Raw genomic sequence first — 22,868 nt, 5'->3', positions numbered from 1 at the left:
AATTCATATTTTTGCATATACAAATTATATTTGCTTCTGATAACAAAATGTGTACACTCACAACCAGATAAAATTTCATTTTTACCTGAAGCCGAGAGATTGAGCAATGCTTTTTCAGGAGCATTGTTAATAGAATTAATGACTACAACTCACATTGATGGAGTGCCAGCCCTTATGCTAAGTTCTTTGCACACATTATCTTATTTAGTTGAGTTCTGTGGTTGTGTGTTTATTTAGTCCTCTGTGGCAGACCTATTTGATGGAAGTCTTGACATCTGATGAAGGACTGTCTTGTGTTGTAAAATTCTAATTGTTTTCCTCAGGACCAAGCAATGTTTATGGCAGGTGTTGATGACCTAAAAGACGAACCAAGAGCAGGAGCATAAAAGGGCAATGGAAGAGTGGCACTGGGTAGGAAAGAAAGCCGTGCGGTAGCTCGGTTTAGATTCCCCTGACATGGATGCAAGGAGATAGCCTTTGTATCTGTGAAAAGTTGTTGTGTTAAGACTTTTTAAAGGTGCTTGTAATAACACAGTGCCCTTCTTTTTGTTGAGGATTTTCAGTCCAGCTTTGAGTTTTCATGTCGGTTTTGTTTTGCTTGCACTTACGTAATGCCTGCCGTGTGCCAGACGCTGACCTAACTGCTTTACATGTATTCTCACAAGTGTGCGAAGTGGGAACTTTTTCTTCTTCATTCCTGTTTTGCATGTGAGGCTGCTGAAACACTGAGAGGCTAAAAGCCTGGACCAAAGTCACGTGAGTCATAACGGTGAGCTGGGATTCCTACCCTGGCCGGCTGGTTTCAGAACCCACACTGCTTTTAGTCACTAAAGTATAAGCCACAGTCCCCCAACCAGCTTCTTCCTTTTGCTTGACCTTGGTGGTGATACTGGCTGAGTCTTGGGTTAGGGAGGATTGATAATATTTATACAGAGGTAGTGATTGGAACTTAAATTAAGACTTGTGTAGTCCATGAAATAGTGCCTCTTTAAGCCTTTATGCACAGAGGATTGATACTTCTCAGCTATTTGTCTGTACACCCTGTGGGTGAGAGACTCAGAAGATTCGTTGTAGGGAAGGTCTCTGAATAAATGTATGTGTGTGTTTTCTCAGTCATTGGCAGTTGAAAGTAGTATACCACCACATGGGGTCTTGTGCTCTGAAGGATTGGACACATCTGCACTAGGTCCTTGACATTTGTGAACTTAGCCTTCAGGGTGTCAATTATTTTCAAGCACCCACAAAGTCTATGACATTTGGTAGTTAGTTATGAGAATACTATCAGTTTTGTAGTTGTAGGAATTAGCTGTCAGGAGGCGGGATTATAATATCTAGTCCTTCGGTTAGTGAGCCCAGCAGAGGTTCCCGCCTGTCTTGTGATGATCGTGAATGTGGGAGGACCTCAGCACCCATCCATTGGCCATGTCAAGGGGGCGCTGTTGTCACTCGGGTCCAGCCCGGCACAGATTTCTTCCCTGGACTCAGGCCCTCAGTGTTACTTTCGCCCCCTTGTCACTTATGGAGCAGTTACTTTTTACTCCTGTTTGGTCTTTAAAGATGAAATCCCTTAATTATTTATTGTCTGTCTCCCCTCTCCAGGTTGTAACAGAGACTGTTCATGGCTGTCACCTTTCTTAGCTGTGGGTTCAAGCATTCAGGATAGTACTTTCCCTTTTTCACTGTGCTGTAACTCTTGTATCTCTTCTTCAACTCATGGTTAGGTTGGCTTCACTGACATTTTTTTCTCTCTCTAATTTTTTTCATCTTAAAATACATTATTAATTTTTGCAAGAGAAGCCCAGGTGTTTTTTCAGCACAGCCTTCAGAACCTTAGTAGCACCTTAATGCTGTAGATCATTTCTTCGCTTCCTACTAACTTGGATCTTCGGACTTTGTGGAAACCTGGAATGGGGTTATTATAATACACATTTTTCATTTTTCAAAGTCATACTGTTATTTGGGGATAAAAGGTTATCTCACATTTGTATCTTAACAAATATACCATATATCCTTTCTGGTAGAGATTATTTCAAATTCACAATTCTTTTGTAAAAGAATATTTTATCCATATACTGACTCATGAGATATACTGCCTGTGTTTGGTTTGGTAAACAGGCCAACTTACAATTCTTGAAATTCTTAGGAGTTGTTTTCATTGCAGCTGTGCAGTGTGTACTTAACTGTGTAAAAGATACTGAGGTTTGTGTTGTGGGGGGTTTAGAGATGAAACCTTATCTTCCATTCTTACAAAACATTCATCCTTTTTTAAAAGTTGAAAGGTGTTAATGTTTTGGGCAAACCAAATATAAATTCCTTTTGTTAGAGTATGGGTAAAATTTTGAAGAACAATTCTATACATAATAAATTATTAATTTATCACAAATTTCATTAACCCTCATTTTTAATGCTCTTCCTTATTCCTTTAATGCTGTTCCTACATTAATGAAATGTAGGTATTAAAGTGACCCATGTAGTGTGACAGTTAGTAATGGCGGCTGTTGTAGCTCCTTCAGAACTGAGCAGATTACAGCCAGTGCGAAGTGCCTGCAGTGGTCTTGAAGTACAGTCTCCAGTTTGGGTATTATTTTACTTATGATTTATACTAAATATCATGAAAAAGGCACGTTTTGCCTTTTTCAGTGAAGTACAAGTCAGTAAACAACCTTTAGCACCCTAGTTTTGGTTTAGCTATTCATGGTAATATCGAAAACGTACTTAGCTTTTACTGTATGCTAGGCATTACTCTGCGGAGAAGGCAATGGCACCCCACTCCAGTACTCTTGCCTGGAAAATCCTGTGGACAGAGGGGCCTGGTGGGCTGCAGTCCATGGGGTTGATAGGAGTCGAACACGACTGAGCGACTTCACTTTCACTTTTCACTTTCATGCATTGGACAAGGAAATGGCAACCCACTCCAGTGTTCTTGCCTGGAGAATCCCAGGGACAGGGGAGCCTGGTGGGCTGCTGTCTGTGGGGCTGCACAGAGTCGGACACGACTGAAGCAACTTAGCAGGAGGCATTACTCTGCGGAGAAGGCAATGGCACCCACTCCAGTACTCTTGCCTGGAAAATCCCATGGACGGAGGAGCCTGGTGGGCTGCAGTCCATGGGGTCGCTGAGGGTCAGACACGACTGAGCGACTTCACTTTCACTTTTCACTTTCATGCATTGGAGAAGGAAATGGCAACCCACTCCAGTGTTCTTGCCTGGAGAATCCCAGGGATAGGGGAGCCTGGTGGGCTGCCACCTATGGGGTCGCAGAGTCAGACATGACTGAAGCGACTTAGCAGCAGCAGCAGCAGCAGCAGCAGCAGCAGCAGCAGCAGCAGGCGTTACTCTGAATGTTAATGCATGGTTTTCCAAAAAGTAATACTAAATCTTTCTGGGAAAATAGAACAAAGCTGTCTTGCAGAACCTGGGTTTGAAAAGCCTAGCACTGTATCCCCAACTCCTTTTTTTAGGGGAAAAAAAAATGTGCTTACAGATGTATAAATTGTATGAATATATATTCAAATGTAGACACACTGCAATTTTCTAATTCATGTATGTAATGCATAAAATGCTATTTCTTTCACAAGACATTTTATATCAACCTTTTCATTTATGTGAAGTCAGTTTTAACATGTTGCTTAGCTATTGAACGAATCTGTGAGATATACTGCTGCGGGTTGAGGGAAATGATTTTAAAAATGAAAAGATTGGGTCTTTGTCCTTATTTTTTTCAATTTTTGCAGGTGGCAAATATGTATGATTTCGATATAAAGTGATGCCCTTGTTTTCCCAGTGAGTAGGTTAAGTAAAGTGTTATGACTAACTGGAATATATAAAGTTTAGGAATGCAGATGAAATTGTCACATATCCTTATATTAAGTTATACATGTGTGCTTTAAAGTTGCATCGTATGAAGTAGTTGTTAAATGTTGCTTTCCTCCCCTGGCTTTTCATGAAGCAATTTAAACACTTCCAGGGCATCATGAACATAAGGGTTTTTTCTCTCTCCTTAAATCACTTTGAATTGTCTGACAGTTTGACTTTACTTCCATTTGACTTGTTTGAAATCCAACATATTTTGAGTCTTTGAGGTCCCTGGAAATTTTCTCTGTGGTGCCCGTTCTCATAATTAAAGGACAGTTGGTTTTGTCTTTCCTCTTGGAGAAGCATATATGTTGATCTCTAAAGTGTAACCACTTACTATAATGCTTTGTAAAAATTTGTCTTTGAAGGACTTGTTTACAGTGAAATCAAATACTTGCCAGTATCAGGTTATATCCTTAGGAGTTAAATCAGGCTTAAATCCTTTACAGCCCTTCTGACCGGTTCAGGTGACTGATTCAGGCGACTTCCCTAGGCTTCCAGGGATCCTGTTACTTGGGGTAATGTCTACTTGAAGTGATACTGTAACTCACAATAAGGGGATGGAGAGAGTAAGAGCCGCAGTAAAAAAGAAAGACTTGATATGGACTGAATAGGAATATGAAACAATTTTCTCTTCTGAGGGATAATTGTTCTAGGAAAAATAAACCATACCTTTGCATTTGGGCATTTTTTTTTTAATAGCTATCTAACACCTAGTAGAGAGAGTGGATAGCTATATTTTAGCCCACTTTTTTCTTACTGTACTGTCACCATTGCATACTTGCTTTTCCTTGCCATGAATTTAGTTCTTTTTACCTGATCTTTATGTTTTTTGGTTTCATATTATCTTGTTAGATTTTTTCCCCTCATCAGGTGAAGAACCATTTATCACTATTGATGTCTTCAGGATCATAAATACCTGTAACTCTTATTTGAGGCATTAGAATAATGTTCTATTGGCTAAGATTCTACCAACTTGACCTCTAGTACATGTTGATATATTTCTGGAATGAACGTTCCTGTGATCCATCCTTGCACACCAGAACTTTAATATTTGAATTCAGACCTGTGCAGTACAGAAAGACAAAATACGCTTTTAAAATATTTGCATGATAATCTAAAGAACAAAAACATTTAGTGGGAGTGGTGGTAGAATGTTTCCAGGATCAACACTTGAGTGCTGTAGGAGGAAAAGAAAATTATTTTAATGGATGGCAGGTGGTAGAGTTGAAAAACAGGTTTTTTATAATGGAAATGCTAAGAGTCTTAGCTATAGTGAATGGTATTGTTACACTAGATATAATAGACGTATTGCATTATCTTATCTAATCAGACACTTTTGTTAGTCAAAGCGTCCCCCCATTAGTTTCAGCATGCTTATTGCAGAGAATGATTCCTCTCAACAATTTGAACTACTTACAAAATTTTTAAAAGACTGAGGATATTATTTTATCTTTGTCAAGTTTTAACAGATTTAATAAGCCTACATTTATTTGGTTAGAAAAATACTGCGTTATGCTAGGAAAGCAAGTATAGGAAGCAAGCTAGATGTAGTCCAGATGAGAGGGGATATGACTTTGCCCCTTTAATGAACATCAGTAATGGTGATTGCTTTTTTTTTTTTTTTAATGTTATTACTCCTATTTAACATCTGATTTGTTTTCAGTGCCCTTACTCTTAGAAAAGGGCTCAGGAAATTGAATTACATTTTATATAGTTAATTTCTAATATTGTTCAAATTTTGTATAATTTCTGAAAGCTCATTGTAAACAGGGATCTGTAGTGTTTGCAAGTTTGGGAGGCTAGGAAGGGAAAGACCACACAGGAGCTGGGTTTGATCACAATGAGAAAGGCACTATGTATGGTATGCTTAAAGGCAAAGAGACTCAGTTATAGTCTAAGAAAGTAGAACCACTTGGTCTGTCCTGAGTAAACAGACCACTGTCTGATGGGGAGCATCAGTCAAAATAAAAGTAGGTAGTTGCCATTTGGGGATTACAGGCAGGAGACACTTTCTGCACATGGAAGCTGGATATGTGTATAATCCTCCCACCGCATCCTGGAGTAGCAGTGCTGTGTCTGGAGGGCAAGGCGGCAAGCTGTGTTTGGTGATGACTGTGGCACCCTTTCTTCTGTGTAACCTTGAGTGTTCTTCCTACAGGATGGATTGGTAAGTCCTGCACAAGTCAGGGCTTAAGCTGAGGTCCCTGTGTAGTCAGGTGGTTCCAAGAATATGTTTGTTGGATAGAACTCTTGAATAATTTAATGCGTGCCAGCTTGCCAGTGTTAGGAATACAATGATAAATAAAACACAGTTGATTCCTTTGAAAAGCAATGTCTAACGAGGCACATAACTGTTTAGAACCATCAGAAGAGAATAGTCACATGTTCCCAATACCAAATCCTCCTGTCTTCATGAATTTATTTCACCAACCTACCCTGGCCCCTCCATGGCCCTTGATGAATGGTCTATGCACCCTTCTGATGAGATGATTGGATGGCATTACCAACTCAATGAACATGAGTTTGAGTAAGCTCCAGGAGTTGGTGATGGACAGGGAAACCTGGTGTACTGCAGTCCGTGGGGATGCAAATAGTCAGACACGACTGAGCGACTGAACTAAACTGAACTGAGGCCAGCTTTATCATTGTGAATTCACCTCCTCTCATCTGCTCAAGGATGTTCCTGCTGTTTTTCTCCTTCCTCTATTGAACCCTTTCCCCTCTTTATTGGATTATTCCTGTCATCAAACATTGTCATCTTAAAATAATGTCCTTCTTTGGCACCATATTTCTCTCCAACTGTTCCATGTCTTTTTGTAGGTGGCAAAAACTCCTTGTAAGCAGTTGTTTATACCTACTGCTTCCCCTTCTGCTCCCAGCTTACTCCAGTCGCACCCCTTTATAAAATGCTCTTGTCGAGTTCACCAGTGACCAAATGCAGTCAGTACGTCTTTGTCCTCTTAGTCTTTATCTGTTTGCATTTGTCATAGCTCTTTCCTTCTCGAAATACACTCACTGGACTTCCTGGACACCACTCCCTCTTGGTTACTGGTTCTCTTCCCATTTCACCGGCTGCTCCTTCAGTCATATTTGTTACTCCTCCTCATTATTATGATATGGTATCTAAATGTTGGAGGGTCTCCAAGGTACTTCTTTGTTTTCTTTCCTATACTCACTGATTTGGAATTTTATAGAGCTCCACAGCTTTTAAAGAATCTCTATATGCTGGCACTTCTCAAATATATATTTCTGAATTTAATCTCTCCTTTGGGCCCTAAATTCTCTGGTTATGTATTGTTTGATTGTGGATCTTTAATAGGCCTGTCTATTTAACATGTCTAAAACTCCTGATCTCTCCGACAAATCTCTTCCTCCATTGTCTTAATAAGAGGAGTCCACCTTTCAGTTGAGGACGCGCAAAATTCTGGAGTCAAGGATGATGCCTCTGGTTTTCACAGCTCACACTGAGTCTGTCAGCAGATGCTGGCGGCTCTGTCCTGACATCCAGAGTCCCGCTAGTTCTATCTCCCACACCGAGGCTGCCATCTTACACCAAGTCAGTGGCATCTCGTTGCCTAGATTGTAATAGTTGCGTGACTTATTTCCTTGCTTTCACTCCTACAGTCTGTTTTCCACCCAGCAGTCAGAGATTCTTTGAATACCATCTTTCGCTGTTCAGCTCAAAAATCACAGCACTGTCCAATAAAACTTTCTAAGTGGTGGAAATGTTCTATTTTACATTGTCTAATGTGGTACCTGGGGCCTCCCAGATGGCTCAATGGTAAAGAATCTGCCTGCCAGTACAAGAAACGTGGGTTCGATCCCTGGGTTGGGAAGATCCCGTGGAGGAGGAAATGACCACCCACTCCAGGATTCTTGCTGGGATAATCCCATGGACAGAGGAGCCTGGCAGGCTACAGTCCATAGGGTCACAAAGAGTGGGACACAACTGAGCATACGTGCACGCAGTATGGTACCCATTGACTATCGGTGGCTGTTCAGCACGTGAAAATTGGCTAGTGTAACCAAAAACCTGAATTTTAAATTTTATTTAATTTTAATGAATTTATAAACAGGCATGTGAGTAAGAGCGAAAGTTTTTATCAAGACTTGTGAGGTGTCAGATGAGCACCCTTTCACTTCTCTGGCTCCATCTGCTGCCACTGTCACCTTCATGTTCTTGCTGTTCCTGGGACACAAGCATGTGCGCACACTTCCTTTCCCTTCGCCTGGACTGTTTTCCCTCCCGGTATCTCCTTGCTCTGGTCTCACATCTCAGACTTTGTTCAAACGTTGCCTCACCAGAGAGTCTTTCCATGACTCCCCTATACAAAAGAGCATCTTTCCCTTCTCTCTGTCTCTAATTTTCTGTATTTCCTTTGAGTAACGATCACCAGCTGATAGACTTATTTGTTTGTGATCTGTGTTTTCCTCACTAGAATGTAAGTGCTGTGAGAGCAGGGGCCTTGTGTCGCAGGACTGTCTGTAGCTCCAGAGCCTAGAGCAGTTGTTGGCAGTCAGTAACTAGTTAATAAGTAAATGATTAGCATCAAGGTGATGATATACTCTTGTTGACTGATGAATGAAGGCTTCTTGTCATTATAGAGGAATTAGTAATGACTTCAGATTCAGGACTAGAACTGTCTTCATAGAACACTGAAACTCGAATTAGGCCTTCATAGAAAATTGTCTTATTTTAGGAGAGAGAAAATTAATGTGACTTAATTTATATTTTGTTTTTACCTCATTTTCAACAATGGTGACATTTAGGCAACTCAAATGAATACACAAGTTCTGTTGTGTGGTGGACTCTGTGCTGGGTCATAGTGAGATAAAGAAGATAAATATGATGTTCTTGCTTCCTTCCAGGAACTCACTGTATGTGATACAGTGATATTCACTGATTGGAAATAGAGTAAAGTAGTGAAGTTTAAGTTCAGCTCTTTGTATTAGCATTTAAATGATATATGGATTATTTAATAATTATGAGATTGACATATAAAAATATTTTGAGAAATGTCTGTTTGATTCCATCTATACTGATAATGACCATTCCTCCTCATGGTTGATTTGCTCCAAGCTGTTGTTGATGGGGATCAGTTTTTTTTTCTACCTCCCTCCTCTTCTCATTATGGGATTGGGTTCTGTAGAAATCTAACCTGGCCAATAAAACTCATCAGTTGTCTATGAACTTTCAAAAATTACAAATCTGAATTGTTAAGATTTTCATTGTAAAAAAGGAGTGCTAACTAGGTTAATATGATAATCTTGGATTGCTGCAGAGTAGATCTATGTAAATACTTGATAAATTTAATGCTTTTTAAAATCGAGTAAATATAAACTGAGGCAGTGTCTTAGTACCCATTTCCCAGTGTGTTGTGGTTCATTTAGATGTCCTGGGTGAAAAATGAGCTTTTCAAAGCTACTTCCTTTTCTTCAACCCAAAGAGTATATTCTTCAAAGTCACCTTCAGCATCCCTCCCTCACCCAAGAAAACTCATCTTTCCTCCTAGCTGCCTATGTTCCTCTTAATTCTTAGAGCCCACCTTTGAATTTTGGACTTGTAAAATTATAAACATTTATAAATGTTTGATCTCTAAGTCCATGGAACAGCTTTAAAAATCTTCTTTAATCTCTGAGATGAGGCAGTCAAGAGTCAGGCATCTTCGATTATGGAATCTCTTTGAAGTTTTCTTTCTGTCTCAGTTTTTCCCTCTAGCACTCCTACGTTCAGTGGCTCAGAGGTGGGTTTTTTCATTAAAACATTTTTTTCCCCCTTTCACTTAGGTCTCTTTGGCAGTCTTTCAGAAGTTCACAGGCAAAATTAGTAAAATTAGGCTTTGAACTTTGTTTATTGTGTTCAGACTCCACCTCTCTACCAAGATTATTGCTTGAGTTAGAAAGATCTCCTTTCAAAGTGTTTTTTAAAATCTATTTTACATGTTGTTGCTGCTTCTCTTGTAGGTATAGTAGTCCTAAAAACAAGCTGTTGTTTTCCTTGTCTAGACTAGAAAATTCAATTAATCAAGATGTCTTGAGTCTAGCTACTATCCATTTCTGTTTAATAGAATTATACACATAAGTTTTGAAATGAAAAATCTGAAAACTTACAATGTGAGATTTTATTTTGTGGTTTTATGTGAATCAGAGTCTTGGGCCAGGGAATAATATGAAAACTCTCACTACGAAAAAGGTGTCTTGTTGTTCTTTCATTCAGGTAGCCCTACGTGAGATTATTGGTAGTCTTTTTATCTCACATCTACTCTCCTACATTGAGAAATGTGCTTTGCTTTTTGTTATCAGATTCATATGTTATGAATGTTCGGAGTAAATAGCATTAGTCAGAGCTGTTATACTACATGTATCATAAGATCTTGCATATTTGTGTTGGGCTTTTACTTTGGTGATAGGTTTGCCTCTGCTTTCTCCTTTATGCTTCGTACACACACATACAGACACCCCTTCTAGTTTCAGATCACTTGCTACTTGATTTTAGATGTCATTGATACTCTTAGTGAAAGTCAATGAAATTGAAAGGCTTAACTTTGTAAGAGAGTTTTTGTTTCTTTAATTCTATACTTAATAATTATTGTTTCTCAAGTTTCCTTTGGCAGGTATTCTCATGGAACATTCCAGGATCCTATAATACTTCTTGTTTGATTAGAAAATTATTCATTACCTGTCTCTCAGTTCTTTAGGAAAGTAGAAAGCCTCCCTGTTCACATCAGTGAGACTGAATTTCAGAAACAGAATATATTGCACAAAAATACTTAAAAATTATTTTGTTAGGTGAGTTTTCTCTTATTTCAGTGAAATTTTATGAAGCTCAAATTTATGTTTCAGAGATTTACAGAGTGACTCATTGACTGTAGAACCGCAGTCTGTTATTTTAGACCTTAAAGGGATGATATAGGAAAGCAGGCACCAGGCTGCCTAAGTCCAAGAGCCACTTCGTTACTTATTTTCTTTGTCACCTTGAATAAGCTGTTTAACCTCTCTGTACAGAGTTTTCTCATCTGTAAGGAGGATGATAGGACCTATTCTGTATGGCTGTTATGAATAATAAATGAACTTAGATTAAAATATTTAAGACACTTAGAAATGCATTAAAGTATATTGAGAAGAAACAGTCCGATAGTAATACAGCTGCTACTAGTATTATTCTTGTCCTATTAGTATTTACAGTTCTGTGCCTGGATTCTTGCTTTGTCATTGAATATTTATGCGACTCTCCAGCTTACTTTACTTCACATCTAAGTTTTCATCTTTAAAATGAAGATTATATTATGTTGTACCTAATAAAAGTCATCAGAAGGCATAGACGCATATCCAAATGATCTACTACACTGATCTCCAAGCAGAGTAGGGTATAACTTTATTACTAGCAGTTGTATTATTAGCATTTTTTCCTCTTGAAAGTCCTACCTGATATCCATTTTCCTTTTCTTTAACCTGTTGTAATGTTTCACTGTATCCTGCTAAATGAACATCTAGAGAGTTTCCAAAAAAGAGGAACGCTTTTGGAATTCCAGACTTTAGACAGAATTGAAATAAATGCTGCTTAATTGCTGGCTGTGGGAGAAACATGGTGGGGACCATTATAGTTTCAGCACTATGTGTGAGGATGTGAGTGCTGGGCCAACAGGCCAACATTTTCCCTCTCCTTTATCTCCTGTCTGTCTGCAGATAGGCCCTCCTCTTTGTCCGGTATTGTTTTTTTTTTTTTCTTCCAATTTTATTTTATTTTTAAACTTTACATAATTGTATTAGTTTTGCCAAATATCAAAATGAATCCGCCACAGGTATACATGTGTTCCCCATCCCGAACCCTCCTCCCTCCTCCCTCCCCATACCATCCCTCTGGGCCGTCCCAGTGCACCAGCCCCAAGCATCCAGCATCATGCATCGAACCTGGACTGGCAACTCGTTTCCTACATGATATTTTACATGTTTCATTGCCATTCTCCCAAATCTTCCCACCCTCTCCCTCTCCCACAGAGTCCATAAGACTGTTCTATACATCAGTGTCTCTTTAGCTGTCTCGTACACCAGGTTATTGTTACCATCTTTCTAAATTCCATATATATGCGTTAGTACCGGTATTGTTTCTGTTGTGAGGTTGTTACAGTGCCTGGAGTTACGGTGCAGACACTGTGATATGAATCACAGTCCTTTTAGAGTGCCGGCGTGGGGCCACGTAAAACTGTAAAGGCATTAAAGGATTAAATGAGTTTCAGAGGCACTGTTAGAAAGATGAAGTTGCATTTCCTTAAATTCTTACATTTGTCATGGTTATAGTTACAGAAAGCATGGGAATAATCTGGAACCTAGGGAAGGCTGTGGCATGGGCTAGTTTTGTGTCAGAATTTGCTTTTGCTAATGTCACATACTGATTTTCTTTTCTCCGGAATGCAAAATTGTTTCTAAACTGAAACCTCAGCTTACTGAGCTTATAGTATGAGCTTATGATTTTGAGGGCTGTATAGTGATGACTGAAAAATAGGTTACAGCCATTTTTGAAGCGAGAATGTGTTTGAACTTCTGCATTAAGAATGGCATGTGCTATGTGTCTGACACATCTTGCTGAAGCAAGTCGGTAATGACATGACCTCCTGTCATGAGCACAGACACATGTTTTAAATTCATAAATGGTGGCCCACTGAGAAATGTCTACTGTGTTCATTAAAGTATACATATGGAGCTGGAATCAAATTAAACATTTCAAACAGCTCATTTTATCAACTCTTAATAATTAATTAGTTTTTAGCACTAAGAATAAAGGTAATTAAAATAGATTTACTCCATGCTATAAGATTTCTGCTTCAGGAAGATGAAAGAGAACATTTATTTTTCATACATTTAAACATTGGCATATCTGCTTTTATTCTCTGGGGCCTTTATATATATAACAAAAGAACTTACTGAGTTTTCTAAATTATAAAACTGTAATTATAAAATATATTTAATGCTTTTTTAGCCTACCTAATTCAATTACAGTTTGTTGAAATGTTAAAATTCCTTCTTTAACTTCTGCAGTTAATGAAAAGGTATTTTCTGCTACTGTGGTGTATTGTCAAATCATTTTATTTACATTTTTCTTAGTCTCTAGTGTGGTTTATGTCTTCACATGGTTTAAAATACCCAAGACATAAAAAGATTCACAGACAAAAGTATGTTCCTGTCTGAATTCATTCCTTATTTGCTCTGTTCTCATATCCTCTCCTTGTGAAAACATTGATTAGTTTCTGTGTATCCTTCCATAGTTTAAAAAATGCAAACAAATACATTGTCACATTAAAAAAAAAAAAAAAAGGTAGAGATCCAGGCATATAAGGTAATAGATAGCAAATGTTAGATAATGCCTTGGAAAGAACAAAGTCAAAGTATTGTTATTCTTGGAAATCATTCAGCTGTGTGTATTACCTGCTCCCCTATTATTTCAGGTTGAGTGTACGTGTTTGCTTCATCTTCAGAATAGAAAGTTCCTGGTGAAGATCTACCCTATCTGGAACTGTTTCTGTTGGACCCATCCTATGCAAACTTACTCAGTCATGCAAACACTGAGTGCTTTATACAAATATTACCACCTGTATTTTTTATTTGTGTTTCTCAAAGGAGTTTTTGGTAAAATTTGCATAGTGATTCAGCTCATTTAGTTTTGTATATTGTTAGGAGTTCAAATGCTGTGGATATGAAACATTATAGTGTGTACCAAATAGAAAAGTTCTATGACAGGCAGCGTTCTCAGGATAACTCTGTCTCAGATATTCAAATTTGAATTTGCATATTGAATCTAGACCTATGATTATTAACCCAACTCCATTTACAGTTGATGAAGATTTGCATAAAATTGGTCTGCTTGATAGCTTATGGTATAGTGAGCAAAATGTTAACTCCTTATTTATGTAGCATGTGCAGCTCTGACTGACTGTCATGGTGAAAAGCTAATCTAAGCACATTTAGTTCACTGATAATTTTTTCTGGAAATTAGCTGTGGTATCATGTCACAGTGTCAGACACATGTCTGACAGGTTTGCCTTTTCACACAGGAGATGGTGGATGGCATGTTTCAAATCCTAGAAGCTGTGCCGTGTTAAATCCTCTCTATATGGATCTTTCAGGAGAAGGGTGTGTTTTATAATTTTGAAAGAAATTGCACTAATTTTGTTTACTTCATGTTGGCTCTTGTTTCATTGTAGGCTTTATTTCTGGTGTTAACTGATAACTTGCCATTCATCTCATCTTTTTTGTTATTGTTTTTAGAAGCGGATTCTGTTTTTTATTAAATACTGTGTGAGTGTGTGTGTATGTGATAATCTACTGGAGGCAGTGAGTGAGTGAGTGATAGTCGCTCAGTCGTGTCCGACTCTTTGTGACCCCAGGGGCTGCAGCCCACCAGGCTCCTCCATCCATAGGATTGTCCAGGCAGGAATACTGGAGTGGGTTGCCATTCCTTCTGCACGGGATTTTCCCAACCCAGGAATCGAACCTGGGTCTCCCACGTTGTAGGCAGACTCTTTACTGTCTGAGCTACTAGGAAACCCTCACTGGAGGCAGTGAGCTTATATAAATCTTTTCAGATAAAGTTCCTGGTTATTTACAAAGGTTGATTACTTTTGAGAACAGTGATTGCCTGAGATTTGCAAAGGCAGAGGAAAATCACACCTCTTGCTTTACCTTTCTCCATCTGTTAAACCTACTGTAAATATATTGGTAAGGGTGTTAGGCCATTGACTAGGCGGCTGTATTTGAACAGTTTGATTCTATCAATTCCATTGAAGTTGTTATTCTCTGTAGGACCTCGGGATGATATCAGGTTCGAGTTAGTGGCTGAACAAACATCAGTCCTTAAGTAGTACAATTTCAATTAAATTTCCCCTTTTATTATGAATAGTCTCTATGCCTTTAAAAATAAGTTTTTAATAAGATGGTAATTGAGTAATACTCAAGGTATTTGTAAAGTTTTGGCTGCCTTGAACAAATCTAATGATGTCCAAAAAAGCCTTGAATTATACATATATAAATATAAAATATTTTGTGGCATTATTTATAAGTTATTTCTGGCTAATGTGCACTCCTTAGTGTATTTAAAGTATTAGATTTGTAAAATTCACTTTATATACAATATTAGTTTAGGACATGTGTTACATAAAGCCAGGCAAATGCCTCTATGAAACCTGGCATGTTTTTTTGTTCCCAAATCCTGTGTTGTGTGTACTGAGTGATAAACAGTCATGTTCTTAGTCAGGTTGATCCTGGATCCCCTGAGGGAACTGGTAATTTCCCTTGAATGGCATTTCTAAATTTCCAGTTTCTTCCTGACTTGCTCTCCGTGTGGCTCACACTGAGGTCAGATTTCTGAGAAATTCAGTGTTACTGATGAATGCTTTGTACACGATTATAGAAGGCTCAGGACCTCTGAGAAAGAGGAGAGATGTAATTAAATGCAAATGGTAGTAACTTGTTTAATTTTGAGTTAATGTAGGTTAATCCCACGTCATTGACCACTTGGGGATATGGGGTCTGTCTAATAAATACAATGATTCTTAGTTTTCCTTTTAGATAAATTAATGTTTGAGTACAGCAAACTTTTATTAAGCTTGAACAAACTTTTTCTGGGAGAAGGGTAAGTAGTGATTAAAGTTTTGAGTTTAATAAGTGGAAGGAAAAGAGAAACCCTGAGAATTGATTTAAATTTGTTCTTGGAGAAATGGGAGTACTCAGAGCATCCCTGGTAGTGAGCTGGTGTGTGATGGTGATGAAGGTGATGATATGAGTAAAAATCTGGGAGGATCAAGCACAGCTATACTAATAACACAGAACTTCAAAGTTTGCTTTGTGATTATTGATGATAGAATTGTAGTAGAGGAAGAAACTCTTGCCAGCACTTGACTCACACATGTATTGTATTAATAGGAAAACTGAGGCCCATAAAAAGAATGGGGAACTTGTGCCAAGTTATTGAACTAATAAGTGACAGCTTGGATTCCAGGTCTTTTTTGTTTAGCCTAGCACCTTTTCCTTTGCTACTATCCTTACTTGTTTATTGGTTATACGGAATTATTATTGGGCTAGAACTGTGGTGTTGGAGAAGACTCTTGAGAGTCCCTTGGACTGCAAGGAGATCCAACCAGTCCATTCTAAAGGAGATCAGCCCTGGGTGTTCTTTGGAAGGACTGATGCTAAAGCTGAAACTCCAATACTTTGGCCACCTCATGAGAAGAATTGACTCATTGGAAAAGACTCTGATGCTGGGAGGGATTGGGGGCAGGAGGAGAAGGGGATGACAGAGGATGAGATGGCTGGATGGCATCACTGACTCGATGCACATGAGTTTAAATGAACTCCGGGAGTTGGTGATGGACAGGGAGGCCTGGCGTGCTGCAATTCATGGGGTCGCAAAGAGTCAGACACGACTGAGCAACTGAACTGAACTGAACTGACCAGATGGTTAGGTGTGATTGAGAAAGGAGGTAGGAAGACCTCCTTATTTCACAGTTCTACTGATGACCAGGGTGGCTGACAATCATAATTGCCATTGTAGCATCGAGGGCTTGCTGGGTAAGAGCCATGCTGCAGAGAGCTTTCCATGTACTTGCTGTAATCCTCGAAAAGAGATCTGGGGACTAGAGAGCATTGTTATTCTATTTTGTAGATGCAAAAGGTAGGTCTTAAAGAGATGAAGTAATCTGCTAAAGTATAAGTATCTGCTGAGTGTAGGCACACAGATCTGAACTCCCATTCTGCTTTCCATTGTATGTCTATCAACATCTAAGGGAAGGCCTTTGAAAAAACCCAAAGCCCTTTCTAGCTCTTAAAATCTAGTGACCACTGAATTTTAGTATCTTTTGTTTTATTTTTCAGTTACAATGGGAAAGTTAGCTTATTGGAACTCACTCTAACTTCTAAGTGAGTAGACTCCTTCATGTGATAGAGCTCCTGCTGGATGGTCTGATAACCCTTAGAAAGGGAACAGTTTGATTAGGTTGATCACAGATAAGTACATAGATATGTAATTTTAGTTCTCAAGATTTTAGGCTTCTCCTGCCTGGTTAGTGATTACTTTCTGAAGTGGTTTGAAACCATCTTTAAAATGATTTATTTACAGTCCTCTGAGGATTAATGGCAAATGGACAAGTTGCCCAAGGTACTTGATCTTTGAACATTGGAATATTTACCTACCTTTTTGTCTTCCCATGTTTCCTTATTTCTCCAAAACTTCAGAGATTAGTGATGGATTCGGCAGCCTCACCTGCTTGTTCTCTCATTACCTGAGATATCAATCACCTGGGCTGGATTTAGAACACTGAGACACTTTATTCTTCCTCATCTTGGCCAGTATTTCCTTTTTGTCACATTCATTGTTTTCTTCTCTGATCTGAAGAAAAGATATCACATCCAGTTTCTCAAGGCAAGAAAGAAAAACTCAGTAATCATCTTTTCTCTGGGTCTCCTTTCTTGGTTGGGACTGTAGTCCTGGCATACTGATGAAATCTCAAGGGGATAGATTTAGCGAGCAACACTCACTTGTTCCCTTTTGGGAGCAAAAGTTGTATTCTGTGATTTTTCTCCCCCTCCTACTTTTTCCTTTTTCTTGTGATTATTTGCCTCTGGCAAACACCAGTAAGAATCACAGTGCAGACGTCAAGGATTTAGAGGTAAATCTATGGCCTCTTCTGTAGATAATGATTCTTTTGAGAAATAGCTGCTGGTCTATATTGGGCCTTACTGGAGATTGAATATGCAATCATGAGATACCAGGTGACTATGTGACCTGAGCTGCCTGAGCATTGGGTGTTGTCTAACCCATTTGGCCAGAGATTGGGAGTGAAGACCAATCTGTTATCAGATGGGAATGGAATATGAGATCAAATTTGGGCAGCTGTGGAATGTGTAAGTCAGTTGTATGAGTAGGGGGGTCCAACTCCTTCAATGCCAACTTTTGTTGCATTGCTTCTTCTTTTTCAATCTGTGTCTCTGGCCTCTCTGAAGTTCCTTATGATCAGCTGAGCAAAGAAGAAAACGACTTGAGCCTGGTTTACAGATGGGTCTGCATGATATGTTGGTTATCACTTAAAAGCACAGACACTATAGCACTAAAACCCTACTCAAGACTAACCATGCATGACAATGGTGAAGGAGAATCCCTACAGCGGGCAAACTTTGAGCAGTATATTTTGTTGCCTGCAATCCTTGGAGTGGGAGATGACCAGAGAGAAAGACCTAGATTGATTAATGGGCAGTTGCAGATGTTTTGTGTAGAAGGAGCACAGTCTGAAGATTGGTGACGAGGAAGTCTAGGGAAGAGGTGTATGGATGAGCCACTCTGAATATTGAGGCTGTGAAGATTGTTGCCCTTGTGAACGCCCACCAAAGGGCAGTACTGCAAATGAGTTAGAACAATGTCCTCTGTGGATGTCAGTCAGCTTCTTTCTCCAGCTTCCCTGGTTCTTGCTCAGTTGGCTTATGGAAAAGTGACTGTGTTGGCAGGGCTGGAGGGGTGCTCATGGTTCGACAGTGTGGACTTTGTCTAACAAGACTGACCAGACTTAGGCTATTGCTGAGTCCCTAATCTGCCAGCAGCAGGTTCGACGTTGAGTCCCTGACCGGACTCTCTTTACTAAGGGAGCCAGTCATCTGCCTGCCAGTAGTTGATTGTAGTGGACCTTTTCTATCATGGAGCGAATAGAGGTTTAAATCTTCACTGTAATAGTCACATACTCTGCAAATGAATTTGCCTTCTCACCTCTAATGCTTCTTCCAACAGCATCATCTGGGTTCACAGAATATTTCATCCACTATCATGGCATCCTGTGGGCTTCCCTGGTGGCTTACTTGTGAAGAATCTGCCTGCCAATGCAGGAGATGCAGGTTTGATCCCTGGGTTGGAAAGATCCCCTGGAGAAGGGAAATGGCAACCCACTCCAGTATTCTTGCCTGGGCAATTCCATGGACAAAGGAGCCTGGCGGCCTACAGTCCATTATGTTGCAGAGAGTTGAACACGACTTAGCAGCTAGACAACAACAACATGGCAGTCTGTATTGTATTGCTTCTGGTCAGGGTGTTCACTTCACGGCAGCAAAGGTATAAAATAGGCTCCTGTCCTTGGAATTAGCTGGTCTTGCCACATACCCTGTTACCCGAAAGTGGCTTGCCTAACTGAAAAGTGGAGTCGCTTACTGAGTACTCCATTACAGTAGCATCCTTTCAATACCATGAAAGGATGGAGTTCTGCATTATAGGATGCAGTCTAGATTTTGAATTATACGGTTTTCTCTCTTCCACAGTTAGAATTCATGGCTCTGGTAATTAAGGATTGAAGTGAGAGTGGCGTTTCTCACTGTTATACCTAATAATCCACTTGTAGAACTTTTGCTATCTGTCTTGGGAATACCAAGCTCTGCGGTTTTGGAGATCTTAGTCTCCAAGGGAGAATGTTTGCACTAGTGGGAATGACGGTGGCTCTGCTGAATTGGAAGATGAAGATACCATTTGGCTATTTTAGAGACGTTGTGCCATTGAACCAACATATGGTGAAAAATGAGTGTAACTTATGCACTGGAGTGCTTGATGTTGATTACTGAGGGGAATTTGGGTTACTCTTATTTTATGGAGTCAAGGAGACAAAATCTGGAACCCAAAGGGTTTTGGGGCATTCCACCTAGCATTTTTATTCATAGTAATAAAGGTCACTGGAAAACTGTATCAGTCAAAAAAGGAGAGTGATTAATGACTCGTCTTTTAAAAATGAAGGTTTGGGTTCACTCTGCCAGATGAGGAACCCAGAGCAGCTGAGATAGTTTAATCTCTAGAGATTCAATTTTTTTTTTTTTTTTTAGTCTTTCGGGTCTATGCTTAATTTCTTGAACATAAGTAGATAGTTATAATAACTTTTTAATGTTTTTGTCAGCCAGTTCTAATGTCTATGTTAATTCTGGGTCAGTTTTGATTTACTGATTTTTCTCCTCATTATGGGATTTTATTTTCCTTCATTTTTGCATTGCATTTTTGAGTAGATGCTAGACATTGCAGACTTTACCTTGTTCGATGTGGTATTTTTGTATTTCTGTAAATATTCTTAAGCTTTGTTCTGGGATCCAGCTAAGTTACTTGGAAGCAGTTTGGTGCTCTGGAGCATGACCAGAGCCATGCTTGGTCAAGGGCTGCTACTGAGGCAAGACCTTTCTGTGTACTCTACACAGTGTCCCGTGAATCATAAGGTCTTTCCATCTGGCTGGGGAGAATAGGCATTATTCCCAACCTCAAGTGAGCTTTGGGCACTGTCACCTCCATTCTTTTGAGGTCATTCTTTTTCTGACTTTGGCTTGTTTCCTCACATGTTTGCACTGATTAATGCTTAGCTGAATATTTGAAGAGTCTCTTCTACAGATCTCTGGAGTTCTCTTGTTTCCCATACTCTGTCTTGCAAACCATAGGAAACCTTGGTTTCCCCAGACCCTTAACTTTTCTAAATTTAGATTCTTCTAGACTGTCTTGGTCAAATACATCTAGACTGGAAACTGTTGAGGCAGTAAGCTGGGGCAGTTGAGAGCCCACCTCCTTTGTATCCCATCTCGCAGGGCTCATTGTCCTTCATGGTGTGATGTTCAGTATCTTAAACTGTTGTTCTGTATATTTTGCATGTCTTTTTTTTGGTTGTTTCAGGTGGGAGCTTTTAGTGTAGTGTTTGAGGCCACATATTCATGTAACATTTAATAGGCTAAGATTAAGCAGAACAAAACATATTGATTATTTCAAAAGTCAAAAGAAAACCTTTCTGCATCATGGGAACCTGTTTTTAGCCATTTATATCCACTTCTTAATCATGGCGAGATGTATTTTTATTGAAGATTTGTGTGTCTCCAGAGTTTTTCTTCATAACTTCTATCAGTAGAACATAGAGAAGAGAGAATGCAGATAAGATTGACCTGATTGCCTCTGTAGGTTTGTGTTTGCAGAGCAGCTGAATGTGTAGAATTTCAAGGTGATAGAGAAGTCGAGAGGAGAGTTTATCTGAGCACCAAAGAATCATTTGTAAATAAATGTGGGATGGAAATGAAGAGTCAAAAGAGAAGCTTTTAATGCCCAGTATTCCTAAGGTCTTGTCTTCAGTATATGTTTCGTGTTTGTTGTTTATTGATTTGAGATTGGCTTTGTGTACGTTGGAGAATTTATCAGGCTGAAGGAGTTGATCCAGACATGCTACAGAAAAGTTGGATAAGAAATGGGAGAGCAGAGAGCTAAGTTTGCAACTTTTGATAGAATTGGTCTCAATTAAGGGAGAAAATGGCCAACCTTGTGGCTCCCACTGCGGTTTTGAAGGCCACTCTGGTTGTTGGTTTGAGTCTTTATGAAGTGAGGTTTTTATTTCTTTAACTTCTTTTTGCCTTACTGTATGTCAGGTGCTTTCCCTGGAAAAGGGAATGGCTACCTACTCCAGTGCTCTTGCCTGGAGAATTCCATGTACAGAGGAGCCTGGTGGGCTCTAGTCCATGGAGTCACCAAGAGTTGGACACAACTGAACAACTAACTTTTTCATTTCATGCCAGGTGCTTTACATATATTATTTCATCTTTTTTTTTTTTAATTGACAAATCCTGTGAAGTATTTGGTGTTAATCTCATTTTTAAAATGGAGATTTTTGAGGCTTATAAGGGTTTTAGGTAGTTTATTTAAGGTCACTGCTGGTTAGTGAGCAAGGATTGTGCTGGGGTTTTGACTCATAGACAAGTATTCTTTATACTTCATCACATACATGGGTTGTGTGTTTATATCTTCCTTCTGAAGGTAATAGATAAAGATTTCTTTCCGTGGGTAAAGAGCAAAAACTGAAGAACTGAAAGTAGTTCTTAGGTTATCTCAGTTTATTCTGGTCACCAAATTAACAGGAAAAGGGAAGTATAGACTGAGTAGCCTGTCTAAAACCCAAGCTTTGTGTTTTCCCTGTTCTGACTTAACGTACATTTTGTTGAAATGCCCACAGTCACTGTGTTGAAATGGCCATATGTTTCTAAATAAAATAGTTACATATTTTTAAATGCATTTTTAAAACTAACTAATCATGCATTCTTGTAAATGATCCAAGGATTAAAGTAAGTTTTTGTATCAGGTAGCACGTGGAGTCATAATTTTAGTATCTCAGGAAGATTCAGAGTCCATTTCCCAAATAAAATCATCTGATCCCAAAGCACAATTAAATAATACTATAAAAGCAGAGTTGTTATGACTAGGGGGTGGTGGCTGTACCTTTTTCTTGAAGGCAGTGTAAGAATAGAGTTGAACACATTCAGTGCCAGCATGTATTCTTTTGTTAAAGCCTGTTGCATTATTAAGAATGTTAAACAGTAGTGTACTTAGATAGCCCATTACTTTAAGTCTGAGTATGCTCTGTAGTTCCTAAAATAACATGAGTAGTAGATTCTGAGATACCACCATGTGGACAGATGGACGTTTACTGAGGAAAGCAGTTTAGTGCTCATTATATAAAAGATATTACTGCTTTTGGGAATGTATAAAGCCTGTGGCCAAAGTTGAGAAGATTCTTGAACTAATAAAAATAATTCTCATTGTGTGATTGTGACAGTGAGACTGGCACTGTATGTGCTTTTGTTTTCTTTGGTATACTCTGTATGTGTGTGTATGCTCTGTCAGGTCTGACTCTTTGCAACCCCGTAGGACTGTAGCCTACCAGGCTCGTCTATCTGGAGTTTTCCAGGCAAGAATACTGGAGTGGGTTGCTATTTTTTACTCCAGGGATCTTCCCAACCCAGGGATCGAACCAATGTCTCTTGCATCTCATGCACTGGCAGAAGGATTCTTTACCTCTACACCACCCTGGAAGCCCATATACTTGATATTTGAGGAATTAAAAAATTTAAGAAATTGAAGATCTTTTTAGTACTTTTTAGGTTCCTGGTTCCAAATTGGTATCAGGTTTTATAACTGCATTGTACTATGTTTTACTCTAGCCAAAACCAAAAAGTAAATAAAATTCAATTTTATATCCTTG

The 22,868-nt window shown here is 39.0% G+C and overlaps 1 protein-coding gene and 1 long non-coding RNA gene across 7 annotated transcripts in view; both read left to right on the top strand.

Moving 5' to 3' along the window:
* CDKAL1 (CDK5 regulatory subunit associated protein 1 like 1) overlaps nucleotides 1–22,868 on the top strand; it is a 730,510-nt gene that overhangs the window by 64,756 nt on the left and 642,886 nt on the right. The gene's annotated exons all lie outside the window — the stretch shown is intronic.
* On the top strand, nucleotides 1,955–21,951 carry LOC133236623 (uncharacterized). The gene is made up of 2 exons (XR_009732950.1): nucleotides 1,955–11,560; nucleotides 11,953–21,951. It is a non-coding gene; the product is annotated as an uncharacterized LOC133236623 (long non-coding RNA).

This window comes from Bos javanicus, chromosome 23 (assembly GCF_032452875.1).
Source record: "Bos javanicus breed banteng chromosome 23, ARS-OSU_banteng_1.0, whole genome shotgun sequence".
NCBI lineage: Eukaryota > Metazoa > Chordata > Mammalia > Artiodactyla > Bovidae > Bos > Bos javanicus.
Note: the sequence above shows the minus strand (reverse complement) of the source record. Positions and strands in the feature narration are given on the sequence as shown.